The following is a 22,467-nucleotide window of genomic DNA, read 5'->3' as shown; positions in this document are numbered from 1 at the left end:
TACAACACTAATCCCTCAATAATACACAAGATTAGAGTATAGAAAGCATGCTTGGGGCTAACTCTAGCCCCAAGAGGATGTCTAGCCACTCATGGTAGTGATGATCCAACCCTCAAGGGCTAACTCCATGGCTGCTCCTTGTTGGTGAAGATCTCCTCCAATGGTGCTCTAGCTTCCCTCCTTCCTCCTCTCCAGGAAGAGCCTCTAAGATCAATTTTCAATGTGTGACAAGAGACTCCCTCAAAAAGTGTACATATTCCTTATATAGGTAGGTCAAATACACCCCATGATGAGATGTGGTCGTGCAAGGCATATTCTCCAATGATTGGATGAAGGACGGAATAAATGAGCTGGACTTTAACTTTTTCTCGCTGGAGGAAGTTTGATCGATCGAACCTTAACTTGGATCGATCGAAAATGGGTTCGATCGATCGAACTGCATCTTGGATCGATCGAAGTGGTCTGACTCCTCCGGATAATAACAAGGTTGGGATATTTTCAAGATATTTATGGGGAAAAAGACAAAAGCGGTTGGTAGGTGTACAGTTATGGATAAGATCAATCATTTGAATAGGACAAAGTAGGGTTCGATCGATCGAAGGTGATGTTCGATCGATCGAACTTGGAATTTCAGCAAAGGCCAAGGTTATATCTATCGAGAAGTACTGTGATCGATCATAGATGTTCGATCGATCGAATTCTAAGTTAGATCAATCGAACTTTTCAGCTGCACAACTTGATTCCTTTTTGCTCCTTTCTTTCTCCACTTTGCTCCCTCTTTTGGTTTATTTTGGGATTGCTTCAATTAAGCTCTTATTTGGCTGAGTTAACTAAATTTTGGGATTAGTGCCAGAAAATATAAATAACACGTAATAAGTCTAAAACGGCAAAGTAAGATAGATAAAGGTACTAGAATGTTTAAGCTTAACGGGTTTAAATGCGCACTTTTCAGTACTCATCAGAAATCAAATTAGACAACGATATATTTAAAGAAAATAAAATATTTTTTTAAAAGAGTTTATATAAAACTCTAATACAAATTACATATTTATGTATTTATTATGAGTTTTTTAATAAATGAAAATATAATAACTAGAGAAGAATTATTAATATAAAAAATATTTAATAATAGATATAAAAATAAAATAATTTTTTAAAACTCTACCTCAAATTACCTTTTAGTATGAGTTTTTTAATAAAAGAAAATAAAAACAAGCTATATATGGATATATTTAAAGAAAATAAAATAATTTCTATTAAACTCTACCACGAATGACAAATTATTTTATAATACTCTACCACAAATTATCTATTTTATTTTCTATAAAACTGTATCACATTAGACAATGATATATTTAAAAAAAATATATAATAATATAATAATATACATAAATAAAGTATAAAAGTGTAAAGATTTTAGCATTTCAGTTTTTATTTTTTAATATAAAAAAATTTATGAATTAATTTTAAAATAGTTATCTATCACATATAACCTATGTATTTATCTATTTATTATAAGTTTTTTAATAAAAGAAAATCTAATTAGATAAGGATATATATAAATAAAATAAAATAATTTTTATAAAATAATTAAAAAATATATGAAAAGAAAAATTTGATAAATTACAAAACATTCATCACGTGCAGTGCACGTGCCTTTTACTAGTATATATATATATGTGTGTGTATATATTGATAATAAATATACTCACACACCAAGTTTATCTCTCTTTGAAGACTTGAAATTTAGACCTTCTATAATGACTTTGGTCTGGGATATAAAATAAATAAATAAAAAAACTCATTTATATTTTTTTATTTTGTTTTAAAATATAATTCAATTATTATAAATTTCTTTAATTGTTTATGATACTATTTTTATATATGTTTTTCCATGTGATGTTTCCTAATTGGCTAACTTTCTAATTCCTATACATGTGATATTAGTTTTTTTTTTTTAATTGACAAAAAAAATATAATCACACACCAAGTTTATCTCATTGAGAATTTGTGTGATACCCCTCGGATCCGAGACATGGGTTGATCAGGCCCAGGCCCAAACCCGAGGGAATATCAAACAATTAATATTTTATAACGAACACGGAATACAAAATGAATTAAGAAATGAAAGTTTAAAGCTGAAAAGAAAACTAAAAGATAATCCTTAAATAATTAAATACTTAAATTTGATAAACCAAATATCCATAATTTGAACAACTCGGGAATCCATCTCTAGTGGACCCCTAATAAAAATCTCACACTGAATGAAAGTAAATGAAAGATAAAATCCAAATCCAAGATCTGGAAAGAAACCCTACATCGTCGGTAGAATGGAAGATCGTCTCTGCTCAGCACGAACAAGCTCAAGCCTGGAACTGACGTACACCTGAAAAATAGGAGTGGGTCAGGCCCACGAACAAGTTCTATCCTACTACAATCCAAGCAGAGACCCGATACGCATGTACATACTAAATAGTTCAACAATAACTAATAATCTGTACATAAATATATCCACATTACTGGACTCTCGCTAGGCCATGAAGGGGGTCTCAACCTGGATAGAAGGCATCACATAATACGCACCTGAGTGGGCATGAGTACCTAAACCTAAACAGGGTATACCTCAACCTTCACAGTCAGCTACACATCCAACTGCATATACGCACCCTAACCGTCGACACTGAGACTCAAGCTCATGACACGGTAACATAAAAATATATCTAAACTCCGTTTCTAACCATCCACAAGAAATCCAGTAAGTCACTCGGCGTATTCAACCGTACCAACTTATATATATAAGGAGGATTGTATCTTATAACCCGTGCCCTTACTCCAAAATAGGAAGGACTTAGCAATTTGAGCTAATCCAAACCTAGTATGTCACCGTCCCATACCGGTACATACAATCCAATCCGTCCAATAGTTGATAAAGCATATACAAGTACATAACAATATCAACGAGTCCATATCAAGCATATCAGAATGTATTAACAACCGTTCTTGAATAGTCCCAACAAATTGATTAACATTGAAACATAAATATCAATATTAATTACTCTATTCCACGCATTTAAATAATTTATAAATGCCAAAACGAACAATTCCAGCCTAACCATGTTAGAATAGATTAACCATCATGCTTTAATAAATCCAACCATTGATTAAGTACTAATAGTATCAGTGTCAAAACCCACAGTTCCAAACTAAGCACATTAAAGTATACTAGAAAAACATGCTTAATTAATCCAACAATAAGCCGTTACCTGATCACCCACAGGACTGTGTCTGTAAATATAAGTTTATTCCCGGTATCCATAATTTACAGAGCTTAAACAAATGTTATAATATTTATTTCCATGGCATGCATAATAAATCTAGACAATTTATCATACTGTTAAGCTCCTATTCAACAAAATTGACGAATTAAATGTTAAGTTTAATCATCAATTAATCTTTAGCAAAAATACAGATTCCTTGTATGTAGGTATACTCTAAGAATTTGCAATTAGCAGTGCACAAACTCTCACAAGAAATTTTACATTATAATCTGGAAGTTAGAAACTCCAAATCCACACAAGTCTACAAGACATTCGTAATTAACTCCATGTAATCCTAATGATTAATGTTTTGTGTCCAATTCTATGTTAATCTGATCTTTGCATATTTATGTTTACTCTAGACCACTCCTAAACCATCCATTACAGTATTCATTCTCCACTAAAACATATTAAAACAATCACTAGGAAGCCTAATCACTGAAAAGTGGAAAAACAACCAACAGAACCAAAAAATCCACGAACAAACAACCTGGAGCCGGCTCCAGAATATTGGAGCCGCCTCCAATGGCCCTGGAGCCGGATCCTAGACCATTGGAGCCGCCTCCAGTCCAAGGAGAGCCGGCTCCAACCCAATAGGAGCCGGCTCTCTCCCTCCTCTTCCTCGTGTTCTCCTCTCCAGTCGCCGTTTACGCCTCCGACACTTCACAGTATAGGTTTTCAGAGAGTTTAACTTAATCCCAGAAGATTCCAACCCTTAATTCAGTCCTTATTATGCTACTAATATGGATTAAACCAAGAATTAAACAAGAAAGTTCAAAGTTAAACAGTTTACAATTTTAAAACAAATTCAGTTTCAGTTAAACTCTAAACATGAAACAGATAACGTTTTTATTTTTAAACATGTAATTCATCCTGGAACTATTGAGTATGCAAAGAACACGAGTATAAGGGAGAGAGTAAGGTTAGAACTTGCCTTTGAGATCTTTGTCCAAAAATCTCTATGCCGTCTCTAAAGTTCCGACGAAAACCAACGTGAACCCTCTCTGTTCTTCCTTTGTCTCCACAGTCGTATACTTGGTTTTGTTATGTTTCTCAAACCCTAACCAAACATCTAACATATATTTATAGGATTTTACTAAACCCTAAATTAATTCAAGCCCCAACTGAAATCCTAACCGGCCCATCCAACATACTGAGAAACCTACGACGGCTTACAAACTGATTAAAAGGAAAACCCTACTTATTAAATCAAGACAATTACTAATTTAACCCTAATTATTAAATCAAGACAATTACCAATTTAAATTTACAATAAAGAATTAAATATAACACCATTACAATTAAACACATAACTAAACAATTAACTTAAATAATCACAATTATCACAATTAATGTAAATAATTCAAATAATTAATTAAACCAAAGAAAACAAATAAACCAACTAATTAATTCAAATAACACAAATAAGTCAAGTAAATCAAATAAGTAAAAAGTCAATTAAAACATATTAAAACATAATTCAAAACGATTAATGAACCAAAAATAATTAATGAACAGAAAACAATTAAACAAAATACCGAGACTATCCTTTTGAAAATTAGGGGTATTACATTCTTCCCCCCTAACAAAAGGAATTCCGTCCTCGGAATTCGCTCTTACCTTCTTCCAAAATTCCAGGAAACTGAGAGCGAATGATATCTTCCCGTTCCCAAGTAGACTCAGCCTCATTGTGATGACTCCATTGAACACGAACCAAAAGAATAACCTTATTACGAAGAATTTGATCTCGTTGGTCGACAATACGACACGGTGGCTCTAAATAAGTTGCATCCGGTTGCAACTCAATCTCCCCAACATCGATTGCTGATACCGATCCTCATCTCGCAGAAATTTCCGCAACATGGAAACATGAAACACGTTGTGAACGCGATCCAAAGTATCCGGAAGTGCCAACCGATAAGCGACAACTCCAACTTGATCCGTAATCATGAATGGACCGACAAACCGCGGAGACAACTTCCCTTTCTTCCCAAAACGTATAACACCCTTCATAGGAGATACTTTAAGAAGAACCTGATCCCCAACCTGAAACTCCAAAGCACGAGTGCGACGATCAGCATAGCTCTTCTGCCTACTTTGGGCAGTACGCATGCGATCTCGAATAAGAGCAATCTTTTCAGAGGTATCCTTGATGAACTTAGGACCTAAGAATCGATTCTCTCCAACCTCCATCCAACAAACAGGTGATCGACACGGTCGACCGTATAACGCCTCAAAAGGTTCCATCCCAATAGTCTTCTGGAAACTATTGTTATAAGCAAACTCCACAAGTGGCAAATATTCCTCCCAGTGGCCCTTGAAATCCAGAATACACGACCGAAGCATATCTTCCATAATCTGATTCACCCTCTCAGTCTGTCCGTTAGTCTGAGGATGATAAGCAGTACTAAGGTGTAACTCCGTACCTAAAGCCTGCTGAAAACTCTTCCAAAATCCAGATACAAAGCTCGAATCCCTGTCCGATATAATAGACAATGGAATGCCATGTAGCTTCACAATCTCTGAAATGTAAAGCCTCGCCAACTGCTCCGAAGTGTAGTCAGTGCAAATAGGCAAGATATGAGCTGACTTGGTCAACCTATCCACAATGACCCATATGGAATTATGCCCCTTGAAAGAATTTGGCAACCCTTCCACAAAATCCATAGATATGCTCTCCCATTTCCACTCCGGAACTAGTAGTGACTGTAGAGCTCCTGGCGGCCTCTGATGATCAATCTTAACCATCTGACAAGTACTACACTGAGAAACAAAAAGAGCAATGTCCCTCTTCATACCTGCCCACCAAAACTGCCATTTCATATCCTGATACATCTTATCGCCTCCTGGATAAACAGAGAACTCAGAGTGGTGAGTCTCAGTCATCACATCCTTCCTCAAATTATCAGCAGAAGGTACCACTAACCGTCCCTTGTACCTTAAACCTCCATCAGCCCCAACATAGTAGAATGGAACCTCTCCGGAAGCTATCTCTGTGACCTTGTCGACACATTGCTGATCAGTGAGTTGTGCTTGTAAAATCTTGCGAATGATGGAAGGTGTAACCACCATGCAAGCCATAAAAGCATCTGACAACTCATCTACATTCTTCAAAGCATTCCACTCGGTAGTGAATAGAGCAGAAAGACTACCAACAGGTCGGCGACTGAGTGCATCCGCCACCACATTCGCTTTCCCTGGATGGTATTGTATAGAAAAATGATAGTCTTTTACAAACTCCAACCACCTGCGCTGTCTCATATTCAGCTCCCGCTGAGTGAACAAGTACTGCAAACTCTTGTGATCACTGAATAATCTGAAGGACTCACCCAACAGATAATGCCTCCAAATACGCAAGGCAAAGACCACTGCTGCCAATTCCAAATCATGTGTTGGATAATTAAGCTCATGAGGCTTAAGTTTCTGAGATCCATAAGAAATCAGTCGCTCCTCCTGCATCAATACACATCCAAGACCCTGCAACGAAGCATCCGTGTAAACAAGATACTCTATCCCGCTCTGCGGAGTAGCCAGAACTGGTGCAGAAGTCAGCTTCCTTTTCAGCTCATCAAAAGCTCGCTGACAGTGTTCATCCCACACGAACTGTACACCCTTCTTGGTCAGATGAGTGAGTGGTCCTGCTATCTTGGAGAACCCCTGGATGAATCTCCTGTAATATCCTGCCAGACCGAGAAAACTCCGAATCTCTGCAGGTGATGTAGGCTGTCCCCACTCAACCACAGCTGAAACCTTGGCCGTATCCACTGCTATCCCCTTTTCTGACACCACGTGACCCAGAAATTTCACCTCCCGCTGCCAAAATTCACATTTCTCGAACTTGGCATATAACTGGTGCTCACGAAGCGTCTGCAAGACTGTGCGAAGATGTCTAGCATGATCGTCCTCCGACCGAGAATAGATCAAGATGTCATCAATAAAGACAATAACAAATTGATCCAAATATGCCCGGAAGACTCTATTCATTAAGTCCATAAATACTGCAGGTGCATTAGTCGTCCCAAACGGCATAACACGAAACTCATAAGAACCATATCTCGTGAGAAATGCTGTCTTAGGAACATCCTGCTCCCTAACCCTCAACTGATGATACCCAGAACGCAAATCAATCTTGGAGAAATATGTGGCTCCCCTTAACTGATCAAACAAGTCATCAATCCTGGGCAAAGGATACTTGTTACGAATCGTAACCTTGTTCAACTCCCTGTAATCTATACATAGACGAAGCGAACCATCCTTCTTCTTCACAAACAGAACCGGTGCTCCCCAAGGTGATGTACTCCTACGAATAAAACCCTGGCTGAGTAACTGCTGAATCTGATCCCTCAACTCTCTCATCTCTACCGGTGCCATCCTATAGGGTGCCCTAGCAATAGGCGCAGTGCCTGGAGCTAAATCTATCACAAAGTCAATCTCGCGACTAGGTGGCAACCCTGGAATCTCCTGAAATACATCCGAGAAATCCTGTACAATTGGTATGTTATCCAATGACACAGTAATCCCCTCATCCTTTTCCTCCTCCACATGGAACAAATAGGTGCTACCGCATCCTTTAGAACGTGGCATAGCTACTACATACATATCCTGACCAGGTATGGTAAAAATAATAGATCTATCAAAACAATCAACTTGGGCATGGTAGTGAGACAACCAATCCATCCCAAGTATCACGTCATAAGTGTGCATGTCCAGGACCAATAGATTGGCTAGAAACCTGAGTCTGCCAATATCTAGTGTCACAGGCCCATCACTCTCATGTATAATAGCTGTATCACCCAATGGTGTAGAAATACCCTGAGGTCTAGTGCATACCCTCGTCCTCATCCCAGATAAAGTAACAAAAGTCCTAACTACAAATGAGTGTGTAGCACCTGTATCAAATAAAACACGTCCATGTAAACCATGAATAGGAAACTTACTCTCAATAGTCTGAGGTGCCTGAACATCCTGTGGCTTGGGGTTATACACCCTGCCATAATGCAACTGCTGTGGTGCCTGTCCCTGAGTTTGCGGCGGTGCCGGTAAAGCCAGATGTGTCTGCCCCTGAATCCGTGGAACCTGTGGAGCTGGTAGAGGCACTGGCGCCCTCTGTCCCTGCTGCACATACTGTCTCTGTCCCTGTCCCTGTCCTGCTTTAAGACACTGCCTGGTGGTATGACCATACTCTCCACAAGTGTAACAACTACCCTGGAAAGTACCAAATGGCCTCCTCTGTCGGTTAGCCTGTGGCTGACCTTATCCTGCCTGTGGTCCCCCATTCTGTTGCCTCTGAATAGGTGCCCCATTCCGATGAGCATCTGACCCCCCCTTGTGCTTCTTCCAAGGCTGTTGTCCCTGGAACTTGCCTTTGTCATTCTGCCGGTGACCATTGCCATTCCCCTTTTCAGCTGACTGATTAGTAGAGTCTTTATCTCCCCGCTTCTCACCACGAGCCTGTCTGATGTCCACAGTCAACTGATACTATTGTAGAGCGGCGTCTACCACCTGAGCATAGGTAGTATAGGCTGGACTACCTGTAATAGCTCTCTTGATAGACCACATCAGTCCCTTGACAAAACTGTTACGCTTCTTCTCCTCTGTATCCACCTCCTCCAGTGCAAAGAGAGACAAGCGTGTGGACTGTTGCTCATACTCCGCCACTGTCATGTTTCCCTGCTGCAGACTTAGAAACTCGGTCTTCATAGCTGCCCTGACTGCATAGGGAAAATATTTCTCATCAAAGCGAGCACTGAACTCATCATAAGACAATGTCATCATCTCATCTGAGGTGGTAACTGACTCCCACCACTGTAGTGCATCCCCAACTAACTTGAAAGTAGCAAGCATCTGCTTCTGAACCTCCGTGCACTGAACCAAATGAAGATGACGCTCAATGTCCTGTTTCCACTGGTGAGCTGCTCTCGTATCGGTTGAGCCTGAGAATACAGGTGGACTCCCATTTGTGAAAGCGCTCCTAGCCTTTCCCCAAGAATCCGTCTAAACCACTGGTGCTGGTACAGGTGCCTGCTGAGCCTGTGGTTGGTTCCGGAGTGCAGCTGTTACCCCAGCCTCTATAGCCCGAGCAACGAGGTCATTGAGGTGAGGAGGAATCTCTGGATCTCTGACCTGGTCCAGAGTCTGTTGAACATTTTCCTGTTCCTCCTGAAACTGATCCATGTCATCTTGAAACCCAAGCCTTTGTTGTTCTTCCTCCATTTGCTGACGCTGTAGGAGATATTGTTGCCTACGTGCCGCTCTCCTTTCCTTCCTAGTTCCTTGCATGTTCTATCCATTTTTAGCGTTAACCATCTGTTAACACGAAAAGATAGACATCAGTACCATTTCTATACGAACCATAAGGTATACAATGAATCCTAACTTAAGCTCTATTCAAGAGAACGCTACGCGAAAGACTTAATACGAAAACATCCTAGAGACACTTGAACCTGGAGTGCTCTGATACCAACTGTGATACCCCTCGGATCCGAGACACGGGTTGATCAGGCCCAGGCCCAAACCCGAGGGAATATAAAACAATTAATATTTTATAACGAACACGGAATACAAAATGAATTAAGAAATGAAAGTTTAAAGCTGAAAAGAAAACTAAAAGATAATCCTTAAATAATTAAATACTTAAATTTGATAAACCAAATATCCATAATTTGAACAACTCGGGAATCCATCTCTAGTGGACCCCTAATAAAAATCTCACACTGAATGAAAGTAAATGAAAGATAAAATCCAAATCCAAGATCTGGAAAGAAACCCTACATCGTCGGTAGAATGGAAGATCGTCTCTGCTCAGCACGAACAAGCTCAAGCCTGGAACTGACGTACACCTGAAAAATAGGAGTGGGTCAGGCCCACGAACAAGTTCTATCCTACTACAATCCAAGCAGAGACTCGATACGCATGTACATACTAAATAGTTCAACAATAACTAATAATCTGTACATAAATATATCCACATTACTGGACTCTCGCTAGGCCATGAAGGGGGTCTCAACCTGGATAGAAGGCATCACACAATACGCACCTGAGTGGGCATGAGTACCTAAACCTAAACAGTGTATACCTCAACCTTCACAGTCAGCTACACATCCAACTGCATATACGCATCCTAACCGTCGACACTGAGACTCAAGCTCATGCCACGGTAACATAAAAATATATCTAAACTCCGTTTCTAACCATCCACAAGAAATCCAGTAAGTCACTCGGCGTATTCAACCGTACCAACTTATATATATAAGGAGGATTGTATCTTATAACCCGTGCCCTTACTCCAAAATAGGTAGGACTTAGCAATTTGAGCTAATCCAAACCTAGTATATCACCGTCCCATACCGGTACATACAATCCAATCCGTCCAATAGTTGATAAAGCATATACAAGTACATAACAATATCAACGAGTCCATATCAAGCATATCAGAATGTATTAACAACCGTTCTTGAATAGTCCCAACAAATTGATTAACATTGGAAACATAAATATCAATATTAATTACTCTATTCCACGCATTTAAATAATTTATAAATGCCAAAACCAACAATTCCAACCTAACCATGTTAGAATAGATTAACCATCATGCTTTAATAAATCCAACCATTGATTAAGTACTAACAGTATCAGTGTCAAAACCCACAGTTCCAAACTAAGCACATTAAAGTATACTAGAAAAACATGCTTAATTAATCCAACAATAAGCCGTTACCTGATCACCCACAGGACTGTGTCTGTAAATATAAGTTTATTCCCGGTATCCATAATTAACAGAGCTTAAACAAATGTTATAATATTTATTTCCATGGCATGCATAATAAATCTAGACAATTTATCATACTGTTAAGCTCCTATTCAACAAAATTGACGAATTAAATGTTAAGTTTAATCATCAATTAATCTTTAGCAAAAATACAGATTCCTTGTATGTAGGTATACTCTAAAAATTTGCAATTAGCAGTGCACAAACTCTCACAAGAAATTTTACATTATAATCTGGAAGTTAGAAACTCCAAATCCACACAAGTCTACAAGACATTCGTAATTAACTCCATGTAATCCTAATGATTAATGTTTTGTGTCCAATTCTATGTTAATCTGATCTTTGCATATTTATGTTTACTCTAGACCACTCCTAAACCATCCATTACAGTATTCATTCTCCACTAAAACATATTAAAACAATCACTAGGAAGCCTAATCACTGAAAAGTGGAAAAACAACCAACAGAACCAAAAAATCCACGAACAAACAACCTGGAGCCGGCTCCAGAATATTGGAGCCGCCTCCAATGGCCCTGGAGCCGGCTCCTAGACCATTGGAGCCGCCTCCAGTCCAAGGAGAGCCGGCTCCAACCCAATAGGAGCCGGCTCTCTCCCTCCTCTTCTTCGTGTTCTCCTCTCCAGTCGCCGTTTACGCCTCCGACACTTCACAGTATAGGTTTTCAGAGAGTTTAACTTAATCCCAGAAGATTCCAACCCTTAATTCAGTCCTTATTATGCTACTAATATGGATTAAACCAAGAATTAAACAAGAAAGTTCAAAGTTAAACAGTTTACAATTTTAAAACAAATTCAGTTTCAGTTAAACTCTAAACATGAAACAGATAACGTTTTTATTTTTAAACATGTAATTCATCCTGGAACTATTGAGTATGCAAAGAACACGAGTATAAGGGAGAGAGTAAGGTTAGAACTTGCCTTTGAGATCTTTGTCCAGAAATCTCTATGCCGTCTCTAAAGTTCCGACGAAAACCAACGTGAACCCTCTCTGTTCTTCCTTTGTCTCCACAGTCGTATACTTGGTTTTGTTATGTTTCTCAAACCCTAACCAAACATCTAACATATATTTATAGGATTTTACTAAACCCTAAATTAATTCAAGCCCCAACTGAAATCCTAACCGGCCCATCCAACATACTGAGAAACCTACGACGGCTTACAAACTGATTAAAAGGAAAACCCTACTTATTAAATCAAGATAATTACTAATTTAACCCTAATTATTAAATCAAGACAATTACCAATTTAAATTTACAATAAAGAATTAAATATAACACCATTACAATTAAACACATAACTAAACAATTAACTTAAATAATCACAATTATCACAATTAATGTAAATAATTCAAATAATTAATTAAACCAAAGAAAACAAATAAACCAACTAATTAATTCAAATAACACAAATAAGTCAAGTAAATCAAATAAGTAAAAAGTCAATTAAAACATATTAAAACATAATTCAAAACGATTAATAAACCAAAAACAATTAATGAACAGAAAACAATTAAACAAAATACCGAGACTATCCTTTTGAAAATTAGGGGTATTACAATTTGAACTTTAGATCTTTTGACTATAATAACTTTGGTATATGATATATATATATATAAATAAAAATTAAAAAAAAAACGTCTATATTTTTTTATTTTGTTTTAAAATACAAATTTTATTTTATTTTAATAGTTAGAGGGTTATATTTTCAATATTTGCGTCATTGCTACTTATATTTATTTTGTATTGATTATGGTTGATTACAAAGTAATTTCGAAGGCCTTCGTGTGTTTTTAGACAAAATGATTTATTATATATTTATTTAAATTATTATTTTTGTCAGACAAATGTTTTATTGTGAACAAGTCGGAAATAATCAAAGGTACCAACATAAATATATTAATTAAGTAGTCGGATTGATGACTTTATTTATCAGATAACTAATTATGCATAGAGGGGTCAAAGTGCAATATTAACTTAGAGGTTATTTATTATTTAATTGGAGTTCAATTAATTTCTTTTAGTGGAGTAGAAATTAATTTATGAATTAATTGAATTGGGTCCATGGATTGGGCCAATTATTAATTCATTGTGGCCAAGAAAATAATAAACCCAAAGGATTCTCACTCATATCCCAACTTGATATTGGAATCCTATTACATTTAAGATATGTGAATTAGAGATTGAGAATGATTTATTATTTCCTTTTTCTTATCTTTATGTTGCCTATATATACATGGTCTATGTATATTTTAGGGAAAACTTTTGGAAGAAAAAATAATATTTTTTCTCTCTAGAATTTTAGGGTTACTATTCTTATCAAATGGTTTATTATCATCAGGGCACACAGCTATACTATATCTAGCTACACATCCCTGGCGATATACGTGTCCTAACCACTGATCTGAGACTCAAGCTCATATCATAGCACCATAATTATATATATATAATAAGTAACCATTCTATCCGGTAAAAATTAATCATCTACAAGTAATCCTCTATAAGTCATTCAACTTGTTTAATTGACCTGGCTTGAATTTAAGGAGAACTTAACTTTTTTGTTAATCCATTCCCTTAATACAAAAATAGGTAGGACTTAACTTTTTTGATTAATCCGTCCCTAGAATACCACCGTCCCATACCAGTACATTAAACCACACAATCCAATAATTGATGTAACAATTAAGGAAATACATCAAGCAATCTAGAAATAACCATAATAATATGATATCAAGTTATCACAAAATATGAATAACTTATTATTTACTTAAGCTTCCTATATCATATGTCCTACACAAGCTGAATCTTATACATGGTGATATTTTATTATACCATCGAATAAGCATTCCACATATCCAATTCATCCTACACATTTAATCTGAATTGCTAAAATAATTTAAAAGATTAAATTCATTCGTTTATTTAAAACATTCAAATAACAAGCATCACTATGATCGAGTCTATTTAAATTTATTTAAACCCGAACCTAAGTCCCTATTGAATGTTCAGGACCCTTCAAAATCAACAAGAAGTCATACTACGCTATTTACGAAACTTCTCCAGGTAATGCTCAAGCTTTTGTCCTAAATGCTTGAGCACCCTGTCCAAGGCTCGAGCATCCTACTCAGGCTCGAGCTTTTTATCCCAGTTGCTCAAGCTTTCCTTCTCAGGCTCGAGCTTTACATCCAATAGCTCGAGCTTTTCCTTTCAGGCTCGAGCTTTTCATCCAAGGTTCGAGCTTTGCCCCCAAGGCTCGAGCACTATAACAACGAACCGAGCACTGTTACGCGAATCAACCCAGAATTCTACCGCGAACTTATTCTTTAATTGTTTCAGGAATCATAGGTATGTTTCTACGTTCCATCAATCCACATATATGAAAAATACATAATTTAAATATATAAAAAATTCATTCAAGAAATCAAATCAAAATCATGAATTTATCAAGTTATAAAACAAAAACAAATATGAACCAATTTCATACAACCTATGTTCTAATCCAATTAAACATGCATAATTATTTAATTTTATGTGTTTAATAAATCCTAGAATTTCCTAGGCATGTACAGAAACACGAATCAAAGGGAAACAGATAGAAGAAGAACTTACCTTAAACTTTTGGATCTAAAGTTAAACTTCTTATTCCTTAATCTTCTCTCTAAAGGATTTTCTCCTCTTTTCTTTCTTTTCCTCCTTCTCTCTCTAACTCTCTCTCTCTCTCTAGAATATATTACGTGAATATTTCTAACTCCCTTTTACAACCTATAGCTATATATTTATAAGCTAGATAAACTAACCCTAATCTTTTTCCCAATCCAAGTCCACTTAAAAAAAATACAATTAAAATTAAAGTATTGAAAAGGTAACTTAAAATACGTACGTATATAATTTCATATTTAACCTTATTAAATAAACAAATTATATACATCCGATTATTTATTAACAGATTATTTAATAACATTTAAGTTACCATAATATTGAAAGGTAACTTAAAAATGATACGTATAAAATCTATGTATCCTTATTATATAAATATATAAAATATATACATAGATTAAATATTAATGCCCACGTTAGCATAAAAGTAATTAATTAATTATTTTCCCTTTTATATATGTATATAAATATATCTATATATATATACATACTCAACTATCTATAGGTAATTATCCATACCCATCCAACCTCTTATCCAAGTAGTCCATGGGACCCAATTGGTTGGCCCATTACTACTAACCATAACCATAAAATAAAATAAAACATTATAAAATAAAATAAAATAAAATAAAATAACATAAAACATTTAATTTACAATTAATCAAAATACCATTTAAGCACATAATCTAATTAAACAATTAATAGATAGACAAATACAAATAACACCTAATCTAATTAAATAATTAACGCATAGACAAGTACAAATAACACATAGACACATAATCCAAATAATCAAGTAACACTTAATTCAATTAAACACATAAGCAATTAATCAAATCACCAATTAAATAATTAAAAATACAATTAAAACAAATAAATAAATACCAAGACAATCTTTTTAAAATTAGGGGTATTACAGAAATCTCTCTCTCTCTATCAAATTTCAAGAATGCCTTTACACCACCCCTTTCTTTGTAAAGAATCCCTAATTAAGGTATTTATAGTATGAGTAACAAGAAGGCAGTTTTGCAATTAATATTGGCTTTTCACTTCCACACGTCGATCTACATCAACAACAACACCGCCGTGTTGCTTTGATCTCTCTGTCTCTACACATCAATCAACACCAACAACGACACCGCCGTGTTGCTCTAATCTCTCTGTCTCTACACCACCCCTCATTCTCTCTCTCTAAATCACTCATCTGGCTCTCACCCTATATTTAAAGAATGTAATGGGTGGGTGAGGAAAAACTAATTTATAGTGAGAGGGGTTGGGTATTCATTGTGGGTATCAACTCTCCGCTTTGATCTTTCAAAAAAACATTACACCGTTTCTCTCTCTCTATGTGGAAATCTTTCTCCCTGTCTGATTTAAAGAATGTTGCTATAGAGAAATCCTAATTAAGGTGGTTGTAGTGTTGGTGTTGATCGACACTGCCCAGAATTTAATGATCATACTGAGTTTCATCACAATAAGTGAGCGAAAGAGAAAGAGCTATGAAAGCCGCCATTTTACGCACAGTAGACACTCAGAATCAAATAGCCACACAGGAAAAATATCTCCCAGAGGCCTAAATTCATTCTTTTAAACCAATATTGAAAGGTGGTTGTAACGACCCGAACCCGGGGGTCCGAATCGCTAACCGGATCCTTACCTGAACCCAAGGTCAACTAATGACACTATCTTCCTATCCTATGTCAATACATAATATACATGTCATCCCAGAGTTTATAAAAAATAATAATAATAAAAATAAAAATAAATAATAATAATAATAATAATAATAAATAAATAAATAAATAAATAATAAAATGAGATTATAGCTACAAAGTATATCAAAACGGTCTACTTACCCATCGAACCCTGTGGAAGAGTGTCGTCTGTCGCTTCCCGTCCATGTCCTGAAAAATGTTAAATATAATGGGTGAGCAAATTGCTCAGTAAGAGGTGCCTAAGACACACCTCTTATGACCCCGTGAATTCACATGGAGAATAGAAAGCATGAAAACAAGATCATACTATACCGGTGATGTAAACCATAACCACAACATCTAATATAAACACAAATGTCATCCAAGTCACAAATACACTATGTAGGCCAATGAAGTGCAATGCCATGCTCATGCTGCCCCCCATTTACAAAACATTTCCGTTTCAACTTTCCAACCGTTAGTGTAATCCGACCCAAGGCACCTCCAAAGCGTCACGAGGGAGGGGTTGACTAGTCTTTCCTGAAGACATGGCACCTCCATGGCATCGTTTGGGAAGCTCAACCACACTAGAGTCTCTCTCTAACCCCCTCTAGATGACACTAACACCACGGACCATTAGGCGCGTCCTAGGCATCCGGGTTTTCGCAAACACTTTTCAAAATATTTTCTCAAAATCATTTCATTTGCTTTCAAAACATTTTTCCCATTTTCCTTTCCCAATGGATGCATGAATGCTTCATGCTCCTAATCGTGAATTCAACTATAGAATTTCACACATGCTTTGCAAATTAAATCTCTAAAATAAGTAATTCATGTTTCCTTTCAACATTGTTTTAGCATACCAAGCATACAAAGCATAATTCATTTCACATAAGCATGCTATTACATAATTCCATACAACTCATGTGTTCATAATATAGCAAGCTTGGTAGGAAATTTCTAATAATAACCAATATGTCTCTATATTGAATTTTGAGCAAATCCAACACAATAGGCATAGAAATTCACCACTTAAACATGTTTTCTCATTCAACATCAATTAATTCACATAATTACATGCTTTAATTCAAAAGAAAAATTCTAGAAATATATTTCATGCTTTCTACTCACAAAATTCATCACTTATAACACAATAGGCATGAAAATATCATCATTTAAACATAGTTCTTCATCACATATCAACTTAGCAGGTAAATACATCTCATACACAACGCATAGCAAAGTTTACATGAAATATACACAAATTAATCATGTAATATTACAAATTATAAGGAATTGACTCACAAAAATCCAAGAGGTTATGGATTAGAAACCCCTACCTCACTTAGATGCAAAAATCCTCAAATGAGTCCCAAAATTCAAAATCCCTAGAGTGCACCAAATAAGGAATTGCTTGCATCTATGTGTAGGTCTCGCCGCGTTCTCCGTTTTTGCCGCAAACAGTATCCAAAAATTCCAAGAAACGAAGGAGTAATTAAAGATTGAAGCTATGATGTAAAAAAAAAAAAAACCAAGAATGAGAGAGAGAAGAGAGCTTACGGGAGAGAGAATGAAAATGAGGCTAGAATGGCCTCTTGGCCATTAAAAATCAAATGGTAGGTTCCTCCACTCACAAAATATATATATGTATAAATCACAAATATTACAATCTACCCTCCTTAAAAGATTTCATCCTCGAAATCTACCCTCCTTAAAGAAGGAGACCCACAACCATACCCCTTCCAGAGAGCACTTCACAAAACCCAAAACCATGAACTTACCAACATTATTGCCTTTGACACCGGACGTCACCAGACAATCACACACCACTGCTACACAACACAATGCTCACCACCCTATAAGGGTAATCATTACTCACGACATCAAAACATGAGACCAACTAGGCCCTACATTCGACTCTCAACGGACATTAATACGCAAGACTCCGAAGCCCGAAAGAGGAATGGTCTTTAGACCACCGAACATGACAATATCCAATCTCAACTCTGTGATACCCCTGAATCTCCGGATGCGGGTTGGCCAGGCCCACGCCCGATTACTCGAGGATATCAAACCAATTAACAATAATCGAACACATAATACAATTAAAACCAAAAGAGATAAATAAAATTTGCTAAAATGAAAACTAAAATGACAATCCAATAATAGAAACCTCATAATATTTATTTCCATTGATAAACAAAACTATTCTGATACAACTGATCCTCCACGAATACAAATCCTTCTCCAATTATACAACTCGGGAATCCATTTAGTGGTCCCCTAAAATCCCAACTGAAAATTAAAACCCAAGTCTAGTACATGAAATAAAATCCTAGTCATCGGTGGAGTGAATGACTGTATCTGCTTAGCACGATCTAGCTCTAAAACTAGAACAAACGAACACCTGTAAAAATAAGAGTGGGTTAGGCCCACATGCAAATTCTTCTGTAACTGCAATCTAAACAGTGACCCGATACACAGATACACCCTAAATGCCTCAACAATATCTATATAGTCCGTAATAGATAAATATATATCCACACTACAGGACTCTTACTAAACTATGCTGAGGGTCTCAACCTGAATAGAAGGCAACATGCAATACGCACCTGAGTGGGCATGACTACCTAAGCCTAACAGGGTATACCTCAACCAACATAGCTAGCTACGCATCTTACTGCATATACGTACCCTAACCAACGAGTCTGAGACTCAAGCTCATCTCGTAGTACCATAAAAATATATTTAAAATCCATTCATATCCATCCATAGGATCTCCAATAAATCGTTCAGCTTATTCAACCGCACAAACTTATATAAGAGATCCAATAAGTCGTTCATCTTATTCAACCGCACAGACTTAAATATAAGGAGAATTATGTTTTTATAATTCGTACCCTTAATCCAAAATAGGTAGGACTGAGTATTTTGAATCAGTCTGTCCCTAGTATGCCACCGTCCCATACCGGTGCATACAATCCACAAAATCCATATAATTGATTGAACAGGTAAAACTGTTCACCAATTAAAATCCATAAGGTAGGAATTAGCGTTTTGAACTAAACCATACCTAGTATGTCACCGTCCCATACCAGTGCATACAATCATCCATATCCATGTAAATTACAACATATAAATAATAAGCAAGTAATTTACAGTCCAAAACCAAATATTCAAATAACTTTAATCAATTTTATACTGTTTGTCCCATTAATTTAGAAATTAACTTTAATCAATTCAAGGTTTTAATCACACCCAAAATTAACTATTTAATCCCTCTGTGAAGTCCCATTAAATTTCTGAAATTTAAACAAGCCACTCAGTTCCTTTCTTCTGTTAATAGCATGCACAGTTGTATATTTTTACACTGCTTCATCCTTTATTATAGAGACTTAAACTATGCAATAATAAGTTTAATAACACTTAGAATTAACCATTTAGACCCTCTGTAAAACCCCAGAGTCAACAGAACAGTTCCTAGCTCCAACAGTAAACAAACTGTTCGTAAATTTTTTTTCAGAAAACACTATTGAAAAGAGCCTGCTCTAAATTCCAAGAGCAGGCTCTTTTTGAGCCTGGAGCCGGCTCTCACCTCCTTTGAGAGCCTCCGTCCCCGTTTTGCTACGTTTCAGTCCGTCTTCTTCATCTCCGGCCTATTCCTAACCATGTGATAGTCTCTAAAACTGATCCTAGGCGTTTAAATAACACCCAATAGCTTTCCCCATGGTTTGATAGCAATAATAGGAATTAACTTCAGAGATTACATTAAGCAATCTACTAGCATGCTTAAAGAACAAAAACTGAAACAGACATGAATGAATTAATTTAGACAAATTTCTCAGACAATAGATAATGCAATTCCACATATTAATAATCATGCAAGATCAATTTAATGTTCAAATAAATTCCCTAGAGTCTAAAATTATAACTGGACTAACATGTTTTACGAACAAATACTGAAAACAGACATATCCCAATTCTGTAACAGATTTGATTACAACCCAATAAATTATCCATATATCATACAATTAACATGTAAGTTTTAGTTTATAATTTATTTAACCCTAGAGGCTACCTAGGTGCACAGAACACAAGCCAAGGGAAGGAGAAAGAAAAGAACTTGCCTTTCAGTTCCGATTTGAAACCTTTCAACGTCATCTTCCTCCTAAACTTTTCGGCGATCCTCAGCCACCGTCCAAGCCTCCTACTGCTCTGGTTCTAACCCTCGAACAGTCCTCGACCTTCCTCCTTGGTCTGGCCTATCATCTACGACCAAAAACTCTCAACTGTGCCTCTCAGTTTCTCTCAACCTATCTGTATTTTCACTGTGTTGTGAATAGGGTTATAAAACCCTAGGAGACGTATGATATATATTTATATACTTTACCTAAAACCTAATTCCAACAATAAGGAGAACCAAAAATCCTAACCAAACCCTAGTCATCCCAACGTGAATCTCAAACGAATTAAAACAAAACCCTAAAAGATAATTCATACACTTAATTTAATTAAACAGTTACGTCCATGCAAGAAAATAATTAATAATACAATTAAAGTAACTACAGAAAACCAAAAAAATACAATTAATTTAATTAAAATATATTTAACCAAATAAGGCAATTCAAATACAAAATTAACAATTTAAAACAAATAAAACAATTAAACATTTAAGCAACTAGTCACATAAAAATGCAATAAAAATAATTGAAATTCCAATTTTATCCTTTTTAAAACTAGGGGTATTACAACTCCTCCCTAAAAGGACACATAAAACTCCAGACAAAGACGTCCATCTCACAATCAAGTTCAACTCTAATCTACACATCTCTGTCAGACCGAACACTCACTACCTAACATTTAACTACACCATTACATACCCGTACAACGACTACCAACCATACCAAGCGGCAGTCACTAAACTTATCATCCTCGAGATGACTAAATAATGAATCTCCCAACGACTACATAATCATGAATCACCAGAATAATAAAACAAATTATCCTATACCCAAGTCACAAATCCGCAAAACAAAATCTTCAATAATTAACGATCGAATCGCAAACCCTATACCAGACACTTGGTACTACCTAACACACTCCATCACCCAAAACAAACTATCTGAATCCACACTGTCACACCGACACAATGCGCAATACCGTGCCCTCATTATCCCCAACAAATCGAAACAATCTTGACCTTTGACCCGACATCGCGTTACAGAGGGACTGATTCAGGAGAAATGGTTCGCCAGGCCATTCTCGTCATCAATTCGGCCTTAACAAAGACGTCGTTTATGTCCTTAGGTCCAAACCTCAAACACACTCTCACACAGTCCACAAGGCAACCATGAGATCCACTCACTGTCAATCCATCGCTTTACGTAACCTCAACAACTATACAGTCATATACTTACTCTAAAAATTCCAATCATACTTCAACAAAATAACCATAAAAAGCTAAAAGCAATACGGCACCAAATACCACAGTCATCAACTAGCATAAAAGATCTTTAATTCCCTTCTTAACACCCATACAAGGTAAACAACTCCATAGTATTACTCGATTCAATTCTTACCTCGTCAAAACACATAATGCAACTATTTTATGTCTGAGATCACAAAACCAAAATCAATCTTTCCAATTATTCCTCAACGGAATTCCACATTCACTTTCTTTAATCACATAGTTCTAAGGCGACATCGACACTTGTCCTTAAGACACTGCTCGAATCAAACGCCTATAAAAACATCCAAGTACATGACTCATATCACATCACTTAACTATCCTCAAGCTTACAATTCACAACACATCCCATAGTCATCACCGCTAGTACCAGACACTAGAAACACACAATCCCTATTTGGTAACTTATGCCTCACACACCACTAGTTAATACCACTCTCAGAACAAGCACTATTAAAACCAAAGACTTTATCTCCCACTGTGTGAATGAGTCGACCAATACAACCAAACATTTACCTGTGAACTCAACAACATAACAAATTACACACA

The sequence above is a fragment of the Cornus florida genome, unplaced genomic scaffold (assembly GCF_030987335.1).
Source record: "Cornus florida cultivar Cherokee Brave unplaced genomic scaffold, ASM3098733v1 CherokeeBrave_3.0.0_Hap2_Chr03, whole genome shotgun sequence".
In the NCBI taxonomy this organism is placed as follows: domain Eukaryota; kingdom Viridiplantae; phylum Streptophyta; class Magnoliopsida; order Cornales; family Cornaceae; genus Cornus; species Cornus florida.
This window is presented reverse-complemented; position numbering follows the sequence as displayed.